Source organism: Macaca mulatta, chromosome 3 (genome assembly GCF_049350105.2).
Source record: "Macaca mulatta isolate MMU2019108-1 chromosome 3, T2T-MMU8v2.0, whole genome shotgun sequence".
NCBI classification, from domain to species: Eukaryota; Metazoa; Chordata; class Mammalia; order Primates; family Cercopithecidae; genus Macaca; species Macaca mulatta.
Window position 1 is genome coordinate 190,073,578 of NC_133408.1, and position 23,798 is coordinate 190,097,375.

Sequence of the window (23,798 nt, forward strand, 5' to 3'; positions counted from 1 at the left end):
ATCTCCAGGCAGCAGAGACAGTACAGCCATCTCTCCCACCCTCTCCCCAAGGAGACCTCGCAAAGGCATTATCCTTCCCAGCCAGTCTTGACATATAGGGTGGAGGGTTGAGTAGCGAGCTATCGCATGGGAAAATCGTGCAGTACAGCCTCACCTGACGGTATGATTTTAAGGATGTATGTAGGCCTCTGTGAATTCAGTTTTCAGATCTTCCAGTGGCATTTCTCCATTTTTGCTCATGTGTTTAGCATTTGCCCAGTTTTGCACTGTGTCATTTCACAAAGATCAAATGGGATGTGAAAAGGACAATAAAATTATTTAAATGATTAAATAATATAAAGAATAATTCAAAGACATGCTGAAGAAATAGTTATTTTCCAAACGTCCAGTAATCTTTCAGCAACTTGACTGGCAGATTTCACTCTAAACACCTCACATGAGCAGTTGATGGGACACATTTACCAACCGTGCCCACTGTTAGCAACTTTGCCCAAAACTTAAATTCAGTCTGTTCTAGTCCACACCTTAAGCCCATTTTCTCCTCTCCTTTAGTTGTGCAATGAATGATATTAAGGTATTCCTTGTGCCCCACCTAAGGATTTATTATTTTCTCTTAGGCTGGTCTCCAGCTCCTTGTGGGCCAGTCCCTGGGTCCCCATGATGACTCATGAGCTCCAATAAAGAATCACTGGTGATAGGTCTTGAATTAATTCCAAACATTATTTTCATTAGATGGAGAGTTTGCCTGAGGTCAGAGATTCATGACTATCTTGTGGACATGTGATTTGCAGAGCCCAGCAGAGTAAACACAAAAAAATTATTAAGTAAATAAATTGTTACATACCCTTTACACAGAAAAATTATTTTCCCTAGCAGAATAACACATGAAAAATTGAGTAAATAAAATTTATTCCATAGCCTTTACACACAAAAAAACCCTATCTTTTCCACAGTGTAAATAGGTCTATGCAGAGGTTTTTTGTTTTTTGTTTTTTGTTTTTTTTTGCTTTTTAAAACTTTGTTTCAATATAACTATGCTTACAGAAATACACTCATATTGGTTAATAGAATGCAATTTAAGTTTAACTTATCTTACACAATTTGGATCAAAAACCTGGTACATGGTTTAAGATTTTAAAAAAGGATTTGCAATCTGGTTTATTTTTATCTAGTACAAATGTATAAAAGATCCTCAATAAAATGCTGCTAAACAAGGCAGCAAGAACCTTGAGAAATTTACCTTTGGTTTGCTTCAGAAAAATAACATGTATTGCACTGCCTAAGTTTATAAAATTGGTGCAACGAAACATTGTCGTATGCCAGAGACATTGTTTCAATGCCAGTTTAGAAAGTTCAATAACTAGTGGGTATGGAAGGGACTGGGAGAGAACCTATGTACACATGTGAAACTATAAAAGCTATCTGATTTAGTTAGTATTGCACGTAGATTGTAAATTTACACAAACCAAAATTCAGATAATTTCTAAAAGAAGAACTATCATTCAACCTGGAAATCTCATTACTTGGTATATACCCAGAGGCATATAAATCATTCTACCATACAGACACATGCACACATATGTTTATTGCCGCACTATTTACAATAGCAAAGACTTGGAACCAACCCAAATGTCCATCAGTGATAGACTGGATAAAGAAAATGTGGCCATATACACCATGGAATACCATGCAGCCATAACAAGGAATAAGTTCATGTCCTTTGCAGGCACATGGATGGAGCTGGAGGCCACTATCATCATCAAACTAACACAGGAACAGAAAACCAAACACCGCATGTCCATACTTATAAATGGGAGCTGAACAATGAGAACACATGGACACAGGGAGGGGAACAACACACACTGGGGCCTGTGGGTGGGGCAGTGGGAGAGAGAACACCAGGATAAATAGCTAATGCATGTTGGGCTTAATACCTAGGTGATGGGTTGATAGGTGCAGCAAACTACCATGGCACACATTTGCCTATGTAACAAACCTGCATGCCTGCACATATATCCTGAAACAAAAAAAAATAAAATAAAACAAGAAAGAATGTAGGTTATCATTGCTTCCAAACAGGCAGTAAATCTAAAACTAAAACTGTCAGCAGTTTAGGCTTTCAGAACTCAGTTGTCAGATTCCTGCATGGCAGGTTAGGGCAGAGGCACATGCTTCAACTAAGTGGTCATCTTGCCTACTCCTGAGGAAGTCAGAAATGGTCATTGCTGTGTCTGTCTGAATGAGGCCGTGTGTGGGTCCGCAGACTCAGAGAAAAACTCTCCTGTCACCCTTGGGTCAGCACCAGCCTGAGGAGGGTCTACAGAGGGGCCTGAGCACAATTCCCCAAGATTTCCATGGAGAGACTCCTCCTCATCCCAGTCTGGCCTTCCAGTCATCCAGGGCACATCCCATGTGCAGGGAGGGGACAGGGGCCCCAATTCTAACTCTGTCCTGTGTGGAAACCACACTGTATGTGAAGGCTAAGACAATAGATGGAGAAGGTGAGACAGGAAATGGCTGTTGCAGCCACAGGAAGTAGTGTTGCTGCATACACAGGTAAATTTACAATAAATAGTCTTGCTTTCATATCTTGAGAAGGTTCTGGGAAATGGGCTGACATCAGTAGTAGACCACAGACTTCCTGGGGACATGCTGAGATGCACAAGAACAAAAAAACCCATACACTGTATAATAAAGAGGTACAAGCTTCTGCAAATGGTGGGTAACACTGGTTTAAGAAAAATGCTACATTGCCAAAGCAAAGGAAGAACTGAAACTAGGAGGAGACATTGTCCAAACCTAAGTGCAAAGCCCTTGGGGTGGAGGCGATCCTGACTCTTGAGGCCTTTTCTTGCTGTCCTGACCCTCCTGGGCACACTTTGCTCCCCCCATGATATTGAGGAATAGGTCAGAAACCAGGGGCTTTCAAGGGAACAGTATGGTTTGTGGCGAGGTGAGACAGGGATTGGAACATGAGGAAATGGGGGCTGAGTGCCCATGTCTCTCAGCACAACCTACCTCCTTGGTTATTTTGCACCAAGACAGGGACAAAGCCGACATACCGGCCCCTCAGTCTCTGCAAGTCAACAATGTGTGGAACCAAAGGGGTCAGACCCCAGGACTTCATGGCTTTTATGAACATAGCTTCCTGGACAGGGCACTCTACTCCACACCTCCCAGGGTTGGCATTGTCACTCTCCTGGTCTGGTCACCAGGTATAGTCTCCATTAGGGATCACAGGTCCTCAGAACCAGCCCTGTGCAGTTCAGCTGTGTTCCCACAGCTCTCTGAGAACTGAGTCTGTGTTGATGGGTCATTTGGCCGGGCTGTGCTAATGGGTAAATAGAATTTCATGCTCACTGGGTAAGGTCAGAAACATCAGAGAACTTCGGATGTTGATGTGGGAAGAGAACTTAGATCATGTCCTGCAATTCTCACTTTAACCATAAAACAAGCATCCTACCCACCACCTTCATCTCCTGACGCCCGGGCTGCTGCTCTTTCCACAAGGTGGTGAACTTGTCTGTGGGAGGCACAGGTGCTAGAGCGCTAATGGCAAAGTCCATGCTGATGGGCTCCAGTGGAAAACCAGGGCCTCCATGCCAGTGAGGAGCCCTACTGATGCAAACACAGTCCTGATGGGTGCTACTGTGCCACTCAGAGAAGGAAAAAATGAATGTGTCGATGCACCGCAGCAGAGACAATGCCGGGGGAGGCAGGGGGAGAAACTCCCTACATAATTTAATGCAGTACAACGAGGGTTTTTGGAATTGATACCCTTCCCTTTGTTAATGTCAATAAAATTCTCTTGGTAGGAAGTTCCAGTTTCTGTCACAGTATGAGAATGTCTTATGAGTCATGCTTACAGGCAATGGGGCTTTGCAACCATCTCTGAATGCTCTAGCCTGGCAGTCTGCCTATGCCCTGAAATGTTCTCCACCACTCAGAGACAGAAATCATTGCCTATTCTCCAGATTAAATGAACTCCTAAAGCATTTTCCCATAGAGATGCTAAACTCAGAAAGGATAAGACCTAAAAGTTGGAGAAGCTGGGAGGGGGCTGGGCCCTGCCATGGTGTGTACACATGTGCTCTCTGGGTGGAGGCAGAGCGGGCTCTAAGAGCAGACAGGCAGGGTCTGGAGTGGCCTTTTCGGGAAAGCCAGTGTCTCTGCTCTACTTTGTGACCTTCAGAACCCACTAATTCTGGGTGCAGGGTGGGACTGAGGGATGGGTGTCCCATAAGGTTGAATATTACCTAAGGTAGTGGGGCTGGGAGCTGGGATCAGGATTAACAGGACACCACGCAAGAAAGACAGAGGAAAGAGGGAGGAGCAGTGAGACAGAAAGAGGCACAAACTGACAGTGGGAGAGTGAAGTACAGGGTTTAGGGAGCAAAGGAGAGGCAGGAAAGGGGGAAGAACAAGGAGACTTTCTGTAGCCAGAAAGAACTTCTCTCTTCACTTCTCTAATTAGTCTGCACCCAACAGATCAAGATTATGTAGCTCAGACCTACCATGTGTGTTGCTCAAGAGGCCATGATCACCTAGGTTACAGTTCACACTTCTTGGCCTGAAATTGACAGTTTTTATATCAGGCTGCAAACTTTCTTCACAGCCCCCTTGCTTCTATTCTACTACCTTATGAGAGTCACAGCAAGGGGCTTGGGGTAGACAGATGGGGTAGAATGGGGTAGAATGGAACAGAGATGGGGTAGAATCCATCTCTGATTCTACACTCATTCTCTGAGTAACATTGGTCGAGTTACTCATCTTTCTGAGCCTTATTTTTACTTCTTTAGAAATGGAGATGATAATTTCTACTTCCTACTGTTACTGTAAGCATTAGAGAAGGAGATATAAAACCCAGGGCTGAGCCAGAAAGAATTAAGTGGTAGCTGTATCAGCTCTATGAGGGGTACCCGTTTACTGGCAGTCTGCCTATGCTTATTTTTACCTTAAAGGCAATGCTTATTTTTACCTTAAAGACATTCACACTATTTCCTTCCACCTATTTGTCTGTCCCCAAAGTTCTCCACATTTCCAAATCCTCCCTTCCTCTAGTGCAAAACTCCTGCATGAAAACCTCCACAACTTGAGAGTTTTGATCCTCTGCTGTCTGTCAATCAGACAATGCCTCTTGGACTCCATTTCTCCATGTGTGCTGGTTTCATTTCCTCAGCAACATGGGAAGACATCTGTAGAAATGATGCCGGGTTGGTTTCTTCTTCTTTTTCCCCTTGCTCCACCCTCTGCCACATGACAGACACATCAGAGATTTTAAACCTTACTTGGAGTTCATGTAAATGGCCCAGGCATTCTGATGGTCCCCAGGGGTGCTAGTTTATTGTATTAGCTCCTTTTCAGACTTACTGTGTATTAGACTAGTGGTTCTCAAAATGTGGGCCATGGATCAGCAGCATCAGTATGAACTGGAAACTTGTTAGGAAGTATGGGCTCCATCCTTAACTCACTGAATCAGAAACTCTGGGGATGGAGTCCAGCAATCTAAGTTTCAGTAAACCCCCCAAGTGAGTCTGATGCCTGCTAAAGTCTGAGAACCACTGAGCTAAAGCTTTGTTAAAGGACTCTCACCTATGATTAAATCAGCTGAAATGGAGATCGTAAGAGAGTTTTTAAAAGAACATCTGAAATGTAAAAGTTTTAGGTGAGAAAAGTCAACATAAGACCCTCTCATCTAAGATCATCCTAGAGGAAACAAAATGGAGAGGTGCTTTAGGCCATCAGGAAACAGCCTAAATGTCCCTGAAAGTTGAGATGCCTCAGAAATAAACCTCCAACTTTTATTTGTAGCTGGGCACAGGCCCCAATTCCACCAGTCATGGCCCAACTTCAACAGTGCAAATGATACAGCAATGCCCAAGAGCAGTGGTTCTCAAAGTGAGGTTCCCAAACTACTGGGAATTGTCAGAAATGCTATTTTCAGGCTCCATTCAAAACCTACTAATACAGAAATTCCAGGGATGTTGACTAGCCATTTGTGTTTTAATAAACTCTTTAGGTGATTCTGATGCAGGCTAAGGCTTGAAAACCTCTTTGCTAGCCACTGGGAATTCATCCTTTACAAGCACTTTTCCATGTAATTCAGACAATTCTACTGGATGGTTTAAATTGTTCCCATGTTAAGATGAAGGAAATTAGGCTCGAGTTTGAGTAAGGACACTTAGCTAGTTAGTGGCCCAGTAAGAATTGGAACTCAGTTCTAATTCCAGAACCCCAGTGAGAATATGGAGGATGTATTTTGGGTATATGTGATCACTGATGGACTGAGCAGTTAAAAATTTATGTGGGATAACTTCAGGGCAGGATGAAGAAGGTAGAGAAAGGCAAATAGAGCAGTCTCTGCTATTTTAATGGATGATCAAGCCCCAGATCTGTAGCAAGTTAAAACTATAGAGGTCATCTCTTTTACAAGATGTGGCCAAGATAACGGGCAACAGACTACATCAAAGAAACCTTCCACTGGAACCCCAGCATTTAAGGACTTGATTTTTTTGTTTGTTTGTTTTGAGGCAGAGTCTTGCTCTGTCACCCAGGCTAGAATGCAATGGCATGGTCTCAGCTCACTGCAACCTCTGCCTCCCAGATTCAAGCAATTATCTTGCCTCAGCCTCCCAAGTGGCTGGGATTATAGGCACCCACCACCACGTCCGGCTAATTTTTTGTATTTTTAGTAGAGATGGGGTTTCACCATGTTGGCCAGGCTGGTCTCAAACTCCTGACCTCATGATCTGCCCACCTCAGCCTCCCAAAGTGCTGGAATTACAGGCATGAGCCACGGTGCCCAGCCAAGGGCTTGAATTGTTAACTCTTCACTTGAGCTATTAATATTTGATCTGTATTCAGCTCCTTTGACTTCCTTCTCAGTATCTCCCTGTGCATTATTTTCTCCTTACCTAACTGCTGTCCTGACAGAAAACATTTACCTCTGAGAGAGGAATGACAGCTCCAGATCAATGGGGTGCATGTTTTACAGAGGGGAATTTCAGCCCCTTCAGATCACACAGGATAAGACAGTTATCTACCCTCTCTGAGGACAGAGCTTGCTGCTATAGCAGCCCTGGGTCTTGTGGTTTCCTTTCACACACTGAAGTTATTTTTCACACTTGACAAAACATCTAGAAACCAAATGCCTCTGAATACTCAGGGAGATGAAACTCAGGAAGGACAGCAAGTGAAAATGAAAAGGTACTATGGGAGAGTTTTTGGAAAGGAAATGGGGTAGGGGCTGACAGGTTTATGAGCAAAGGAAACAGAATGGGCTGGTGACCCCAGTGGGTTCACCTCAAAGTTTACAGCCAGGGTTCCTCTATGCTCGCTTTGACTCACTTGTTCTGTTTCCATGCACTGAGTGGGTGGGGCTGGTGGGAGGCAGAGCAAGTGGAAGAGGATCACAATTAAAGCAACTGAAATTCAGATCATGTAAAGCCTGATGAGGGAGAAGGTTTTGAATTCATAATTCACACAGCCCACAATTACACATATCTGACTGTGACATACCCACATTCAAGACTGGAGTGTTTTTCCATTTTCCATAATAAAACATTCAGGATACAAACTTAGTTATGAGTTTCTGTAAAACATCATCTGCTCAAATCACCAGCCTCATTTCTACACAATCTGACTTCCCACCTCGAGGATCTAGCCATCCTTGGCTTTCTTTGATTAACTGAGAGCTCCAGGTTTTCACTTACCTTGGAATATGCATTATCTTCTTCCTGAAAATACTTCTAATCTCTTTCCCTAACTTCTATTCACTATTCAATTTCAGCTCAAACAATGTTGCTTTTTCTAAGAATTTTTTTCTGACTACCCCCACTATTGGTTTAGCAGATCCTCTATACACTCTTAAAACATCCTAGTGTTCTCCTTAATAACATTCATTATCCTACAGTTTTTGTTAACTGTCATGTTTGCCTGAGAAAGGAGGTAGTGATAGGGAAAATGTGGTGATGGTAAAAATAGAAGAGGGATGATTTTATAGGATAGGCACAGAAGGAAGTAAAATATTTATTGATTCTAATTACACCGTTACATTATTTGGTCTGCCCTGTTGTAAAGTCCATAGTTATGTTTGTTGGCTACTTCTATTAGTTGAGCTTAAGGTCTGCTTTTATTTAATATTAAACATTTACAAGAAATAGCTCAAGTTAAGTCTTGCTTATCTTTGCAAATCAAGCAAGGTTGAGGTCATTTGTAAGGCCTAACTGCTTTTGTCTGCTCAGGGATTCTCCGGGTCTGGTCTCCATTTTAACTTATTAACAAAAAGAGATGAGACCCTGAAACCAGGTCCAGCTAGAACTAGGGCAATTGAAGAGAGAATTGCTCTTAGAAATGGATAAGATTACTTAGGAATAGCAAGTCAAAAATCCTGAATTAGCTATTAACAAATAGAATCAAGCAATGCCTTGTATGATTAAGATTTGTCAAAGTATGCAAAGAATTCAATATTAGGAAATATTTTTATATAATGTAATGTATTACAAAGTTATGGAGCAACATAATCTGATCACCTCCTTAGCTGCTGAAAGGTAATTTGGTAAAATTAGATGTCTAATAATTGGTTCCTTTTCCCCATAATAAAATTTTCCATCTCAACCTCAAAGTCTGCATCTAGTTTAATGGCAAACATTGAGACATTGCCACAAAAGTTAAGAACAAGCTAAGGAAGCCTACTACCATTGTGATTACTTACTTAACATTCTCTTAGATACTAGCCACAATAAATTAACAGTGAAAGAAATTAGAAGTTGTTTTATTAAAAAATTCAAAAAAAAAGATGGTAAATTATCGTTTTTGGCCCCATAAAGAACTTTTACAAATCAATATCAAAATTATTCCCATCATAATTGAAACATGGGCAATAAATATATAAGACAGATATCAATAAAAATATAGTTCTTTCTTTAATAAATAGACATATGACAAATGACTCAATCATATTCCCATTGAGTAATGTGTATGAAAATCACACTAATATCATCTTTCAGCTATCCGTTTGGCACAGATAAAATTATGAGCAATAATATCAGAAACTAATAAAATGCTGGTGAAACTAATTTGATCAAAACTTTTATTGTAAGCAATTCAGTAATATCTGTCAAAATTACAAATGCATGTACCAATTGTATAGCAATTCTCCTTGTAGGAACCCACTCAGGTGATCTGATTATCTGTTGCTGCATAAGAAACTACTCCAAAACTCAGTGGCTTAAAACAACATGTTTTCATGTGTTAAGAATTTGGGCAGAGCACAGTGGGTACAACTTGACTTCACTCCTTGCAGACTGGGCCTCAGTTGGAGTGGCTCAAATGACTCAAGATGGGGTGGGGGACAGATCAATGAGGGCCACATATGGGAGCCTCTGGTTGTCAACTGTGTCCCTAGCTTTTTCTCCACGTTGCACCTGCTGAGCCTAGAATATCCCAAATGGCTTCTACCCTCCTTCACCAAAGTAACAGACTCTTCTCCTGGTGGTTTTACTTTCCCAGGTTCATCATAGAACTGTAAAGTCAGCAGAACTTAAAGGTACTATTGATCAGCTTTATTCACTGTTTGACTCATAATAGCCAGGAAAACAGATTGTGTGTGCGAAGCAGGCTCTCAGATGCTCAGAGATCTTTATAGAGCCCTGACTCACCCAAAACTCTTTTCCTTCATGGCCTGCTGAGTCTTTTACAATCCCACCCCATTGCATCTCATAGTAGAGGAATCCTTTGCTCCAAATGTTATACATCCCCAAAAAAAGTTACATAGCAAAATTCCACCATAGGGGCTCTATATTTCATCATTTAAAGGGGAAAAGCTGCCATACATTTCTAGCCCATCCAAAAACCCCAACAATTTCCTCCAGATATCACTAAAACACTCTTAAACAATCAAAGCAATATAACAGTCAACAATGATATCTGCAAAATGGAAGGCCATTAAATGCCAATCAGATCATTGTTTAGCTGATTATTTGCCAGTTATTTAACACTACACTCATGTCTGTCTGCAGTGAGCAGTGATATCAATGCAAACATTCTTCTCTACTACACCTCTACAAGAATTCAGAAAAATTGATCAAATATAAAAATAGGTTCATATAGATAACAAATTCAAATTTCACTCACAAATTTAAAAAAGGTTTATTTACTAATTAGAATTGCCTAAAAGAGGTTTAGAGGAGAGGAGAGGGAGATCAGGGTCCTCACAGTGGCTGCTCGGTGGGATGAGTGTGTGAGATGAGCTGATGAAGGAGGAGGAGGAATTGTTCATGCCTGGGGTTTGTCCATATCCAGTTCCAAGGGACTGGTAATTGTCTTTACAGCACTTGACCCTCCAGAAGGAGATGATTGTGGTTTGAATTAGTTCTCTGGCAGTAAGTCCTTTGCTATGTAAGGCTCATAGTTCTTCACATTTTTCACTGTACATGTCACCAATTCAGACCTCTTCAAAAAGATCCAAGAAGGGTTTTTCTGTTGGCGGTGTTGGTGTTGGTGTTGTTATTGTGTTGCTTTGCAGTCATCACTTCATGAAACTTTGGAAATCAGCAATAAATTGTCCCTTTCTCGTAGAAGAAACTTTCACTTAATAATATGAAGAAAATGATTCTAACAATTAAAAACCAATTTAGACAATGTGGGAACAAGACAGGATCCTGTCAAGAAACAGCTGAGATATGACTGCAGTTCACTTAACTTTCACCCTACAGACTCAAGGGCAATATCAGTGTTTTACTGGTGTGCACAATCAGATTTCCTTCAGTGGAGTTTCAATTCAAATAATGAATTTTGGGTGCAATCAGTGGAAAGTTATTTATGGCAAATATTTAAATTTTGGGAGTTTAAATAGTGAGTTTAGGAATGCAATCCCATTCACAATTGCCTCAAAGAGAGTAAAATACCTCGGAATACAGCTAACCAGGGAGGTGAAGAATCTCTGTAATGAGAACTACAAAAACAGTACTCAAAGAAATATGAGATGACACAAACAAATGAAAAAACATTCCAAGCTCATGGATAGGGAGAATAAATATTGTTAAAATGGCCATACTCTGCCTGTATTAGTCAGGGTTCTCTAGAGGCACAGAACTCATGGAATATACATATATATTTCACACAATAGGCCATCTTCAGGCTGAGGAGGAAGGGGAGCCAGTCCAAGTTCCAAAACTGAAGAACTTAGAGTCTGATGTTTGAGGGTAGGAAGCATCCAGCATGGGAGAAAGATGTAGGCTGGGAGGCTAGGCCAGTCTCTCTTCAGATTTTTCTGCCTGGTCATATTTTAACCATGCTGACAGCTGATTAGATTGTTTCCACCCAGATTAAGGGTGGGTCTGCCTTTCCTGGCCCACTGATTCAAATGTTAATCTTTTGGGGAACACCTTTAGAGACCCAGGATCAATACCTTGTATCCTTCAATCCAATCAAGTTGACACTCAGTATTAACCATCACACTGCCCAAAGCAATTTAAAGCTTTAATGCTATTCCTATCAAACTACCAATGACATTCTTCACAGAATTAGGGAAAAAAAACTATTTTAAAATTCATATGGAATCAAAACAGAACCTGAATAGCCAAGGTGATACTAAGCAAAAAGAACAAAGCTGGAAGCACCATGCTACCCAACTTCAAACTATACTACAGAGCTACAGTAACCAAAACAGCATGGTACTGGTACAAATACAGGCACATAGACCAATGGAACAGAATAGACAGTCCAGAAATAAGGCCACACACCTACAGCTCCTGATCTTCAACAAAGCTGACAAAAGCAAGTAATGGGAAAAGGACTCCCTATTCAATAAATGGTGCTGGGATAATTGGCTAGCCATATGCAGAAGATTGAGATTGGACCCCTTCCTCACACCATATACAAAAATCAGCTCATGCTGGATTAAAGACTTATACGTAAAACCCAAAACTATAAAATCCCTGGAACATAACCTAGGAAATACCATTCTGGACACAGGAACAGGCAAAGATTTTATAATGAACTTGCCAAAAGCAATTGCAACAAAAGTAAATTTGACAAATGGAATCTAATTAAACTAAAACGTTTCTCACAGCAAAAAAACTATCAACAGAATAAACAGACACCTACAGAATAGGAGAAAATGTTTGCAATCTATTTTTTTCTTATACATGCTGGATATTAGATCTTTGCATCTGACAAAAGTCTAATATCCAGTATCTACAAGGAACTTAAACGAATGTACAAGAAAAAAACAAAAGACCCCATTAAAAAGTGGGCAAAAGAGGGGTGCCCCCAAGATGGCCAAATAGGAACAGCTCCAGCCTCCAGCTCCTAGCCTGAGCGACACAGAAGATGGGTGATTTCTGCATTTTCAACTGAGGTATCAGCTTCATCTCACTGGGGCATGTTGGACAGTTGGCGCTGGTCCGCGGGTGCAGCCCAACCAGCAAGAGCTGAAGCAGGGTGAGGCATCGCCTCACCTGGGAAGCCCAAGGGGGAAGGGAATTCCCTTTCCTGGCCAAAGGAAATTGAGACACACAACACCTGGAAAGTCAGGTAACTCCCACCCTAATACTGTGCTTTACCAAGGGTCTTAGCAAATGGTACACCAGGAGATTACATCCCATGACTGGCCCGGAGGGTCCCACGCCCATGAAGCCTCCCTGATTGCTAGTACAGCAGTCTGAGATCTAACTGCAAGGCAGCAGTGAGGCTGGGGGAGGGGCGCCCGCCATTGCTGAGGCTTAAGTAGGTAAATGAAGCCACCTGGATGCTCAAATTGGGTGGAGCCCACCACAGCTCAAGGAGGCTGGCCTGCCTCTTGTAGACTCCTCCTCTGGGGACAGGGCATAGCTAAACAAAAAGTAGCAGAAACCTCTGCAGATGTAAATGTCCCTGTCTGACAGCTTTGAAGAGAGCACTGGATCTCCCAGCATGGAGGTTGAGACCTAAGAATGGACAGACTGCCTGCTCAAGTGGGTCCCTGACCCCCGCCCTGAGTAGCCTAACTGGGAGACATCCCCACTAGGTGCAGACCGACACCTCACACCTCACACGGTGGGGTACACCCCTGAGATGAAGCTTCCACAGCAAGAATCAGACAGCAACACTCACTTTTCAGCAGTATTCTATCTTCTGCAGCCTCTGCTGCTGATACCCAGGCAAACAGGGTCTGGAGTAGACCTCAAGCAAACTCCGACAGACCTACAGCTGAGGGTCCTGACTATTAGAAGGAAAACTAACAAACAGAAAGGACATCCACAACAAAACCCCACTGGTACGTCACCATCATAAAAGACCAACGGCAGACAAAACCACAAAGATGGGGAAAAAGCAGTGCAGAAAAGCTGGAAATTCAAAAAATCAGACCACATCTGCCCCTCCAAAAGAACGCAGCTCATCACCAGCAATGGAACAAAGCTGGACAGAGGATGACTTTGATGAGTTGAGAGAAGAAGGCTTCAGTCAATCAAATTTCTCAGAGCTAAAGGAGGAACTATGTACCCAGCACAAAGAAACTAACAACCTTGAAAAAAGAATGGATGACTGGATAACTAGAACAATCAATGCAGAAGAGACCTTAAAAGAACTCATAGAGATGAAAACCATAACACGAGAACTACATGACAAATGCACAACCTTCAGTAACCGACTCGATCAATTGGAAGAAAGAGTATCAGCGATTGAAGATGAAATGAATGAAATGAAGCGAGAAGAGCAGTGCAGAGAAAAAAGAGTAAAAAGAAATGAACAAAGCCTCCAAGAAATATGGGATTATGTGAAAAGACCAAATCTATGTCTGACTGGTGTGCCTGAAAGTGATGGGGAAAATGGAACCAAGTTGAAAAACACTCTTCAGGATATCATCCAGGAGAACTTCTCCAACCTCGTAAGGCAGGCCAACATTCACATTCAGAAAATACAGAGAACGCCACAAAGATACTCCTCGAGAAGAGCAACTCCAAGACACATAATTGTCAGATTCACCAAAGTTGAAATGAAGGAAAAAATGTTAAGGGCAGCCAGAGAGTAAGGTCGGGTTACACACAAAGGGAAACCCATCAGACTAACAGCAGATCTCTTGGCAGAAACTCTACAAGCCAGAAGAGAGTGGGGGCCAATATTCAACATTCTTAAAGAAAAGAATTTTCAGCCCAGAATTTCATATCCAGCCAAACTAAGTTTCATAAGTGAAGGAGAAATAAAATCCTTTACAGACAAGCAAATGCTTAGAGATTTTGTCACCACCAGGCCTGCCCTACAAGACATCCTGAAGGAAGCACTAAACATGGAAAGGAACAACAGGTACCAGCCATTGCAAAAACATGCCAAAATGTAAAGTCCATTGATGCTAGGAAGAAACTGCATCAACTAACGAGCAAAATAACCAGCTAATATCATAATGACAGGATCAAGTTCACACATAACAATATTAGCCTTAAATGTAAATGGACTAAATGGTCCAATTAAAAGACACAGACTGGCAAATTGGATAAAGAGTCAAGACCCATCAGTTTCCTGTATTCAGGAGACCCATCTCACATGCAGAGACACACATAGGCTCAAAACAAAGGGATGGAGGAAGATCTACCAAGCAAATGGAAAACAGAAAAAAAGCAGGAGTTGCAATCCTAGTTTCTGATAAAACAGACTTTAAACCATCAAAGATGAAAAGAGACAATGAAGGCCATTACATAATGGTAAGGGGATCGAATCACCAGAAAGAGCTAACTATCCTAAATATATATGCACCCAATACAGGAGCACCCAGATTCATAAAGCAAGTCCTTAGAGACTTACAAAGAGATTAGACTCCCATACAATAATAATAATGGGAGACTTTAACACCCCACTGTCAACATTAGACAGATCAACGAGACAGAAAGTTAACAAGGATATCCAGGAATTGAACTCACTCTGCACCAAGCGGACCTAATAGACATCTACAGACTCTTCACCCAAAATCAACAGAATATACATTCTTCTCAACACCACATCACACTTATTCCTAAATAGACCACATAGTTGGAAGCAAAGCACTCCTCAGCAAATGTAAAAGAACAGAAATTATAACAAACTGTCTTTCAGACCACAGTGCAATCAAACTAGAATTCAGGACTAAGAAACTCTATCAAAACCGCTCAACTACATGGAAACAGAACAACCTGCTCCTGAATGACTACTGGGTGCATAACGAAATGAAGGCAGAAATAGAGATGTTCTTTGAAACCAATGAGAACAAAGATACAACATACCACAATCTCTGGGACACATTTAAAGCAGTGTGTAGAAGGAAATTTATAGCACTAAATACCCACAAGAGAAACAGGAAAGATCTAAAATTGACACTCCAACATCACAACTAAAAGAACTAGAGAAGCAAGAGCAAACACATTCAAAAGCTAGCAGAAGGCAAGACATAACTAAGATTAGAGCAGAACTGAAGGAGATAGAGACACAAAAAACCCCCCAAAAAATCAATGAATACAGTAGCTGGTTTTTTGAAAACATCAACAAAACTGATAGACCGCTACCAAGACTAATAAAGAAAAAATGAGAGAAGAATCCAATAGACGCAATAAAAAAAAGATAAAGGGGATATCACCACTGACCCCACAGAAATACAAACTACCATCAGAGAATACTATAAACACCTCTATGCAAATAAACTAGAAAACCTAGAAGAAATGGATAATTTCCTGGACACTTACAATCTCCCAAGACTAAACCAGGAAGAAGTTGAATCCCTGAATAGACCATTAGCAGGTTCTGAAATTGAGGCAATAATTAATAGACTACCAACCAAAAAAATTCCAGGACCAGATGGATTCACAGCCGAATTCTACCAGAGGTACAAGGAGGAGTTGGTACCATTCCTTCTGAAACTATTCCAATCAATAGAAAAAGAGGGAATCCTTGCTAACTCGTTTTACGAGGCCAATATCACCCTGATACCAAAGCCTGACAGAGATACAACAAAAAAAGAGAACTTTAGACCAATATCCCTGATGAACATTGATGCAAAAATCCTCAATAAAATACTTGCAAACCAAATCCAGCCGCACATCAAAAAGCTCATCCACCACAATCAAGTGGGCTTTATCCCTGGGATGCAAGGCTGGTTCAACATATGCAAATCAATAAACATAATCCAGCATATAAACAGAACCAAAGACAAAAACCACATGATTATCTCAATAGATGCAGAAAGGCCATCGACAAAATTCAACAGCCCTTCATGCTAAAAACTCTCAATAAATTCGGTATTGATGGAACATATCTCAAAATAATAAGAGCTATTTATGACAAACCCACAGCCAATATCATACTGAATAGGCAAAAACTGGAAGCATTCCCTTTGAAAACTGGCACAAGACAGGGATGCCCTCTCTCACCACTCCTATTCAACATAGTGTTGGAAGTTCTGGCTAGAGCAATCAGGCAAGAGAGAGAAATAAACGGTATTCAGTTAGGAAAAAAAGAAGTCAAATTGTCCCTCTTTGCAGGTGACATGATTGTATATTTAGAAAACCCCATCATCTCAGCCCAAAATCTCCTTAAGCTGATTAGCAACTTCAGCAAAGTCTCAGGATACAAAATGAATATGCAAAAATCACAAGCATTCTTATACACCAGTAACAGACAGAGAGCCAAATCATGAATGAACTTCCATTAACAATTGCTTCGAAGAGAATAAAATACCTAGGAATCCAACTTACAAGGGATGTAAAGGACCTCTTCAAGGAGAACTACAAACCACTGCTCAGTGAAAAAAAAGAGGACACAAACAAATGGAAGAACATACCATGCTCATGGATAGGAAGAATCAATATCATGAAAATGGCCATACTGCCCAAGGTAATTTACAGATTCAATGCCATCCCCATCAAGCTACCAATGAGTTTCTTCACAGAATTGGAAAAAATTGCTTTAAAGTTCATATGGAACCAAAAAAGAGCCCGCATTGCCAAGACAATCCTAAGCCAAAAGAACAAAGCTGGAGGCATCATGCTACCTGACTTCAAACTATATTACAAGGCTACAGTAACCAAAAGATTATGGTACTAGTACCAAAACAGAGATGTAGACCAATGGAACAGAACAGAGCCCTCAGAAATAATACCACACATCTCCAGCCATCTGATCTTTGACAAACCTGACAAAAACAAGAAATGGGGAAAGGATTCCCTATTTAATAAATGGTGCTGGGAAAATTGGCTAGCCATAAGTAGAAAGCTGAAACTGGATCCTTTCCTTACTCCTTATATGAAAATTAATTCAAGATGGATTAGAGACTTAAATGTTAGACCTAATACCATAAAAATCCAAGAAGATAACCTAGGAAATACCATTCAGGACACAGGCATGGGCAAGGACTTCATGTCTAAAACACCAAAAGCAACAGCAACAAAAGCCAAAATTGATGAATGGGATCTAATTAAACTAAAGAGCTTCTGCACAGCAAAAGAAACTACTATCAGAGTGAACAGGCAACCTACAGAATGGGAGAAAAATTTTGCAATCTACTCATCCGACAAAGGGCTAATATCCAGAACCTACAAATAACTCAAACAAATTTACAAGAAAAAAACAAACAACCCCATCAAAAAGTGGGCAAAGGATATGAACAGACATTTCTCAAAAGAAGACATGCATACAGCCAACAGACACATGAAAAAAATGCTCATTATCACTCACCATCAGAGAAATGCAAATGAAAACCACAACGAGATACTATCTCACAGCAGTTAGAATGGCAATCAGTAAAAAGTCAGGAAACAACAGGTGCTGGAGAGGATGTGGAGAAACAGGAACACTTTTACACTGTTGGTGGGATTGTAAACTAGTTCAATCATTATGAAAAACAGTATAGCGATTCCTCAAGGATCTAGAACTAGAAGTACCATATGACCCAGCCATCTCATTACTGGAGATATACCCAAAGGATTATAAATCATGCTGCTATAAAGACGCATGCACACGTATGTTCATTGTGGCACTATTCACAATAGCAAAGACTTGGAATCAATCCAAATGTCCGTCAGTGACAGACTGGATTAAGAAAACGTGGCGCATATACACCATGGAATACTATGCAGCCATAAAAAAGGATGAGTTTGTGTCCTTTGTAGGGACATGGATGCAGCTGGAAACCATCATTCTCAGCAAACTATCGCAAGAACAGAAAACCAAACACCGCATGTTCTCACCCATAGGTGGGAACTGAACCATTCTTAAAGATCACTTGGACTTGGGAAAGGGAACATCACACACCAGGGCCTATTATGGGGAGGGGGAAAGGGGGAGGGATTGCATTGGGAATTATACCTGATGTAAATGACGAGCTGATGGGTGCTGATGAGTTGACGGGTGCAGCACACCAACATGGCACAAGCATACATACGTAACAAACCTGCACGTTATGCACATGTACCCTAGAACTTAAAGTATAATAAAAAAAATGAATAAATAAATAAATAAAATTAAATTAAAAATAAAATATAATAATAATTTAAAAAAAGAAATGAAAATGGCCATACTGCCCAAGGTAATTTATAGATTCAATGCCATCCCCATTAAGCTACAAATGACTTTCTTCACAGAATTGGAAAAAACTGCTCTAAAGTTCATATGCAACCAAAAAAGAGCCCGCATTGCCAAGACAATCCTAAGTCAAAAGAACAAAGCTGGAGGCATCATGCTACCTGACTTCAAACCATACTAAAAGGCTACAGTAACCAAAACAGCATGGTATTGGTACCAAAACAGAGATATAGACCAATGGAACAGAACAGAGCCCTCAGAAATAATACCACACATCTCCAGCCATCTGATCTTTGACAAACCTGACAAAAACAAGAAATGGGGAAAGGATTCCCTATTTAATAAATGGTGCTGGGAAAATTGGCTAGCCATAAGTAGAAAGCTGAAACTGGATCCTTTCCTTACTCCTTATATGAAAATTAATTCAAGATGGATTAGAGACTTAAATGTTAGACCTAAAACCATAAAAACCCTAGAAGATAACCTAGGAAATACCATTCAGGACACAGGCATGGGCAAGGACTTCATGTCTAAAACACCAAAAGCAACAGCAACAAAAGCCAAAATTGATGAATGGGATCTAATTAAACTAAAGAGCTTCTGCACAGCAAAAGAAACTACCATCAGAGTCAACAGGCAACCTACAGAATGGGAGAAAATCTTTGCAATCTACTCATCAGACAAAGGGCTAATACCCAGAACCTACAAAGAACTCAAACAAATTTACAAGAAAAAAACAAACAACCCCATCAAAAAGTGGGCAAAGGATATGAACAGACATTTCTCAAAAGAAGACATGCATACAGCCAACAGACACATGAAAAAATGTTCATCATCACTCACCATCAGAGAAATGCAAATCAAAACCACAATGAGATACCATCTCACACCAGTTAGAATGGCAATCATTAAAAAGTCAGGAAACAACAGGTGCTGGAGAGGATGTGGAAAAATAGGAACACTTTTACACTGTCGGTGGTATTGTAAACTAGTTCAACCATTGTGGAACACAATGTGGTGATTCCTCAAGGATCTAGAACTTGAAATACCATTTGACCCAGCCATCCCATTACTGGGGATATACCCAAAGGATTATAAGTCATGTTGCTATAAAGACACATGCACACATATGTTTATTGCGGCACTATTCACAATAGCAAAGACTTGGAATCAACCCAAATGTCCATCAGTGACAGACTGGATTAAGAAAATGTGGCACATACACACCATGGAATACTATGCAGCCATAAAAAAGGATGAGTTCGTGTCCTTGGTAGGGACATGGATGCAGCTGGAAACCATCATTCTCAGCAAACTATCGCAAGAACAGAAAACCAAATACTGCATGTTCTCACTCATAAGTGGGAGTTGAACAATGATATCACTTGGACACAGGAAGGGGATTATCACACACTGGGTCCTATCATGGGGAGCGGGGTGGGGAGGGATAGCATTAGGAGATATACCTAATGTAAATGACGAGTTAATGGGTGCAGCACACCAACATGGCACATGTATACATATGTAACAAACTTGCACGTTGTGCACATGTACCCTAGAACTTAAAGTATGAAAAAAAAAAAAGGGCAAAGGACATGAACAGACACTTTTCAAAAGAAGACATACATGCAGCCAACAAGCATATGAAAAAATGCTCAACATCACTGATCATTAGAGAAATGCAAATCAAAACAACAATGAGAGACCATCTCACACCAGTCCAAATGACTATTATTAAAAAATCAAAAATTAACATATGCTGGTGAAGTTGCAGAGAAAAGGGAACATTTATACACCATTGGTAGGACAGTAAATTAATTCAACATTTGTGGAAAGCAATGTGGTATTTCCTCAAAGACCTAAAAACAAAACTACCATTTGACCCAGTAATCCCATTACTGGGTATATACTCAAAGAAATATAAATCATTCTGTCATAAAGACACATGTATGTTCACTGCAGCACTATTCACAGTAGCAAAGACATGGAATCAACCTAAATCCCCAATAATGGTAGACTGGATAAAGAAAATGCAGTACATATGCACCATAGAATACTCTGCAGCCATAAAAATGAATGAGATCATATCCTTTGCAGGAACATAGATGGAGCTGGAGGCCATTACCCTTAGCAAACTAACACAAGAACAGAAAGCCAAATACTGCATATTCTCACTTATAAGTGGAAGGTAAATGATGAGAACAGATGAACACATACAAGGGAACATCAGACACTGGGGATTACCAGAGGGTGAAGAGTAGGAGGAGGAGAGGATGAGAAAAAAGAATTATTGAGTACTAGGCTTAATACTTGGGTAATAAAATAATCTGTACAACAAACTTCTATGACACAGGTTTACCTATATCACTAACTTGCACATATACCCCTGAATTTAAAAGTTGAAAAAAAAAGATGTTAAGTAACTGGGTTATTCATGTATCTCCTTTTCTGAAGTATCTGTTCAATTTTTGCCCATTTTTATTAGGTTATGTGTCTTTTTTAAATTATTGAGTTATAAAAGTTCTTTATCATGAATAACGTATTTTTCTAGATACATTTTTGAGAATTTTTTCTCCTAGCTGTAGCAAGGATTCCTTCCTTTCTCTTTCTCTTCCATACTTCCTTTCTTTCTTCCTTTCTATCTTTTTTATATAAACACAGCTATATACTGCCTTTTAAGCACTGATTTAACTACATTCAATGAGTTATGGTAAGTTTTGTTTTCATTATCAGTTTTCAAATTTTGACACATTTGGGCATTATCTAGACATCATATTGTTATTGATTTCTTTGCATCATCCAATTGTTGTCAGAGAACATACTTTGTATGGTTTCAGTAGTTCCAAATTTATTGAGACTATTTTCCATCATATTATGTCTTCATGAAGGTAGATGTTCACTTGAAAAAGAATACGTATTCTGCAGTTGTAAAGCATAATGTTTTATAAGTATCAATTATCTCAAGATGGTTAATAGTACTTTTCTGATCTTCTATATCATCATGAATTTTTTATCAAGTTATTCTATCAATTACTAAAAAAGAAGTATTAAAATCTCCAGCTGCTTGTGGATTTCTTTCCCTAGTCCTGACAATTTTTGTTTTATGTATTTTGAATCTGTTATTATATACATATTTATCATTTTTGTTTTTTATTAAAGTTTACTTTTTCCTTAAAAAACAGTTACAGAAAAGGAAAATTACAAACTTTTCTCTAGACACTGCTGTTCCTGAGCATAATTTATGGAATTACAAATCCGTCTTTCTACCAAAGTAAGATAAAGCCAACGATGAAAATGGATAGTTAGATGAAATGAACATGGGTCGTGTAGGTGATCCACTGAATTCATTAGACCTGTAGATGCCTTGCACTCCCACTTACATCATCCAATATTTTTTATTTATAAACCTAAATTATTGGGCCAGATGCAGTGGGTCACGCCTGTATTCCTAGCACTTTGGGAGGCCAAAGCGGGCGGATCATGAGGTTAGCAGATCAAGATCATCCTGGCTAACACAGTGAAACCCCGTCTCTATTAAAATAAATAAATAAATAAATACAAAAAATTAGCCCAGTGCCCGTAATTCCAGCTACTTGGGAGACTGAGGCAGGCTAATCGCTTGAACCCAGGAGGTGGAGATTGCAGTGAGCCAAGATTGTGCCACTGCACTCCAGCCTGGGTGACAAGTGAGACTCCAAATCAAAATAAAATAAAATAAAATAAGCCTAAAGTATTTTTTTTTTTTTGGTATTCAGAGAAGCATATATTATAATTCTGGTATTCTAAGTTGACAGTTTTTTCTCATAAATTCTATTTATGATTTAGAAAATTGGTAAGCTTTCAGTTTGATGCATATTACATTACCTTGGTTTCACACATAAAACAATAAGAAATAGTGTTTTTACATAGAATATTTCATTTTTAGGACTAAATTATAGACTTACAGATTATAGATATCAAGCAGGAGTTGCCTGTGTATTGTTCTGTAAGCACGCTTATGAGATTGTACAGTAAAGGATCTGGAAGAAAAAGAAACAGAGCAACAATTGTGTGTTATAAAGGTGGTAGTGTTCACCCAGGTTCCATAGGGTCCACTGCATTCCCCAGTCTCCCTCATAATGTGTCCAGAATTGATGGGTTCTTGGTCTCACTGACTTCAAGAATGAAACTGTGGACCCTCACGGTGAGTGTTACAGTTCTTAAAGATAGTGTGTCCCCAGTTTCTTCCTTCTGGTTGGTTCTTGGTCTCACTGGCTTCAGGAGTGAAGCTGCAGACCTTCGAGGTGAGTGCTACAGATCTTAAAAGCAGCACGTCTGGAATTGTTTGTTCTTCCCGGAGGGTTTGTGGTCTCACTGGCTTCAGGAGTGAAGCTGCAGACCTTCAGGGTGAGTGTTACAGCTCATAAAAGCAGTGTGGACCGAAAGAGTGAGTGGCAGCAAGATTTATTGCAGAGGGGAAACACAAAGCCTACACCACGTGGAAGGATACCGGATGGGGTTGCGGAAGCTGCCTGGCGGGACAGACTGCTTTTATTCCCTCATCTGGCCCCACCCACATCCTGCTGATTGGTCCATTTTGACAGAGTGCTGATTGGTGTGTTTACAATCCCTGAGCTAGACACAGAGCGCTTGGTGCACTTACAATCCTCTAGCTAGACATAAAAGTTCTCCAAGTCCCCACTAGCTTAGCTAGATACAGAGTACTGATTGATGTATTTACAAACCTTGAGCTAGACACAGAGTGCTGATTGGTGTATTTACAATCCCTTAGCTAGACATAAAAGTTCTCGAAGTCCCCACTAGACTCAGGAGCCCAGCTGGCTTCACCTAGTGGCTTCCGCCGGTGGAGCTGCCCTGCCAGTCCCCTGGAATCCACTTCTCAGGGGGTCATTTGCACCTGTACTCTTCAGCCCCTGGGTGGTTGATGGCACTGAGTGCTGTGGAGCAGGGGGCAGCGCACGAAGAGGCAGCTGAGGCCCCGCGAGAGCTCGAGCACAGCACCGGCCGGCACTGCTCGGGACCGGGCCCACCCACCGCAGCTGCTGGCCCAGGTGCTAAGCCTCTCACTGCCCTGGGCTGGAGGCACCGGTCAGCCGCTCTGAGTGCTGGGCCCCCGAGTCGCGCCCACACCTGCCGGAACTGGCGCTGGACTCCGTGCAGCACGCAGCCCGTGCCTCTCCCTCCACACCTCCCTGCAAACAGAGGGAGCCGGCTGCAGCCTCGGCCAGCCCAGAGAGGGACTCCCACAGTGCCGTGGCGGGCTGAAGCGCTCC

General features: G+C 40.9%; 1 long non-coding RNA gene across 1 annotated transcript in view; it reads right to left on the reverse strand.

The window, feature by feature from the left end:
* Positions 1-23,798, reverse strand: part of LOC144340020 (uncharacterized) — a 33,221-nt gene that overhangs the window by 6,384 nt on the left and 3,039 nt on the right. The window contains exons 2-3 of the long non-coding RNA XR_013415713.1: positions 22,470-22,544; positions 155-266 (exon numbers count right to left, since the gene is read on the reverse strand). This is a non-coding gene — a long non-coding RNA (uncharacterized LOC144340020). The remainder of the gene's footprint in view (positions 1-154; positions 267-22,469; positions 22,545-23,798) is intronic.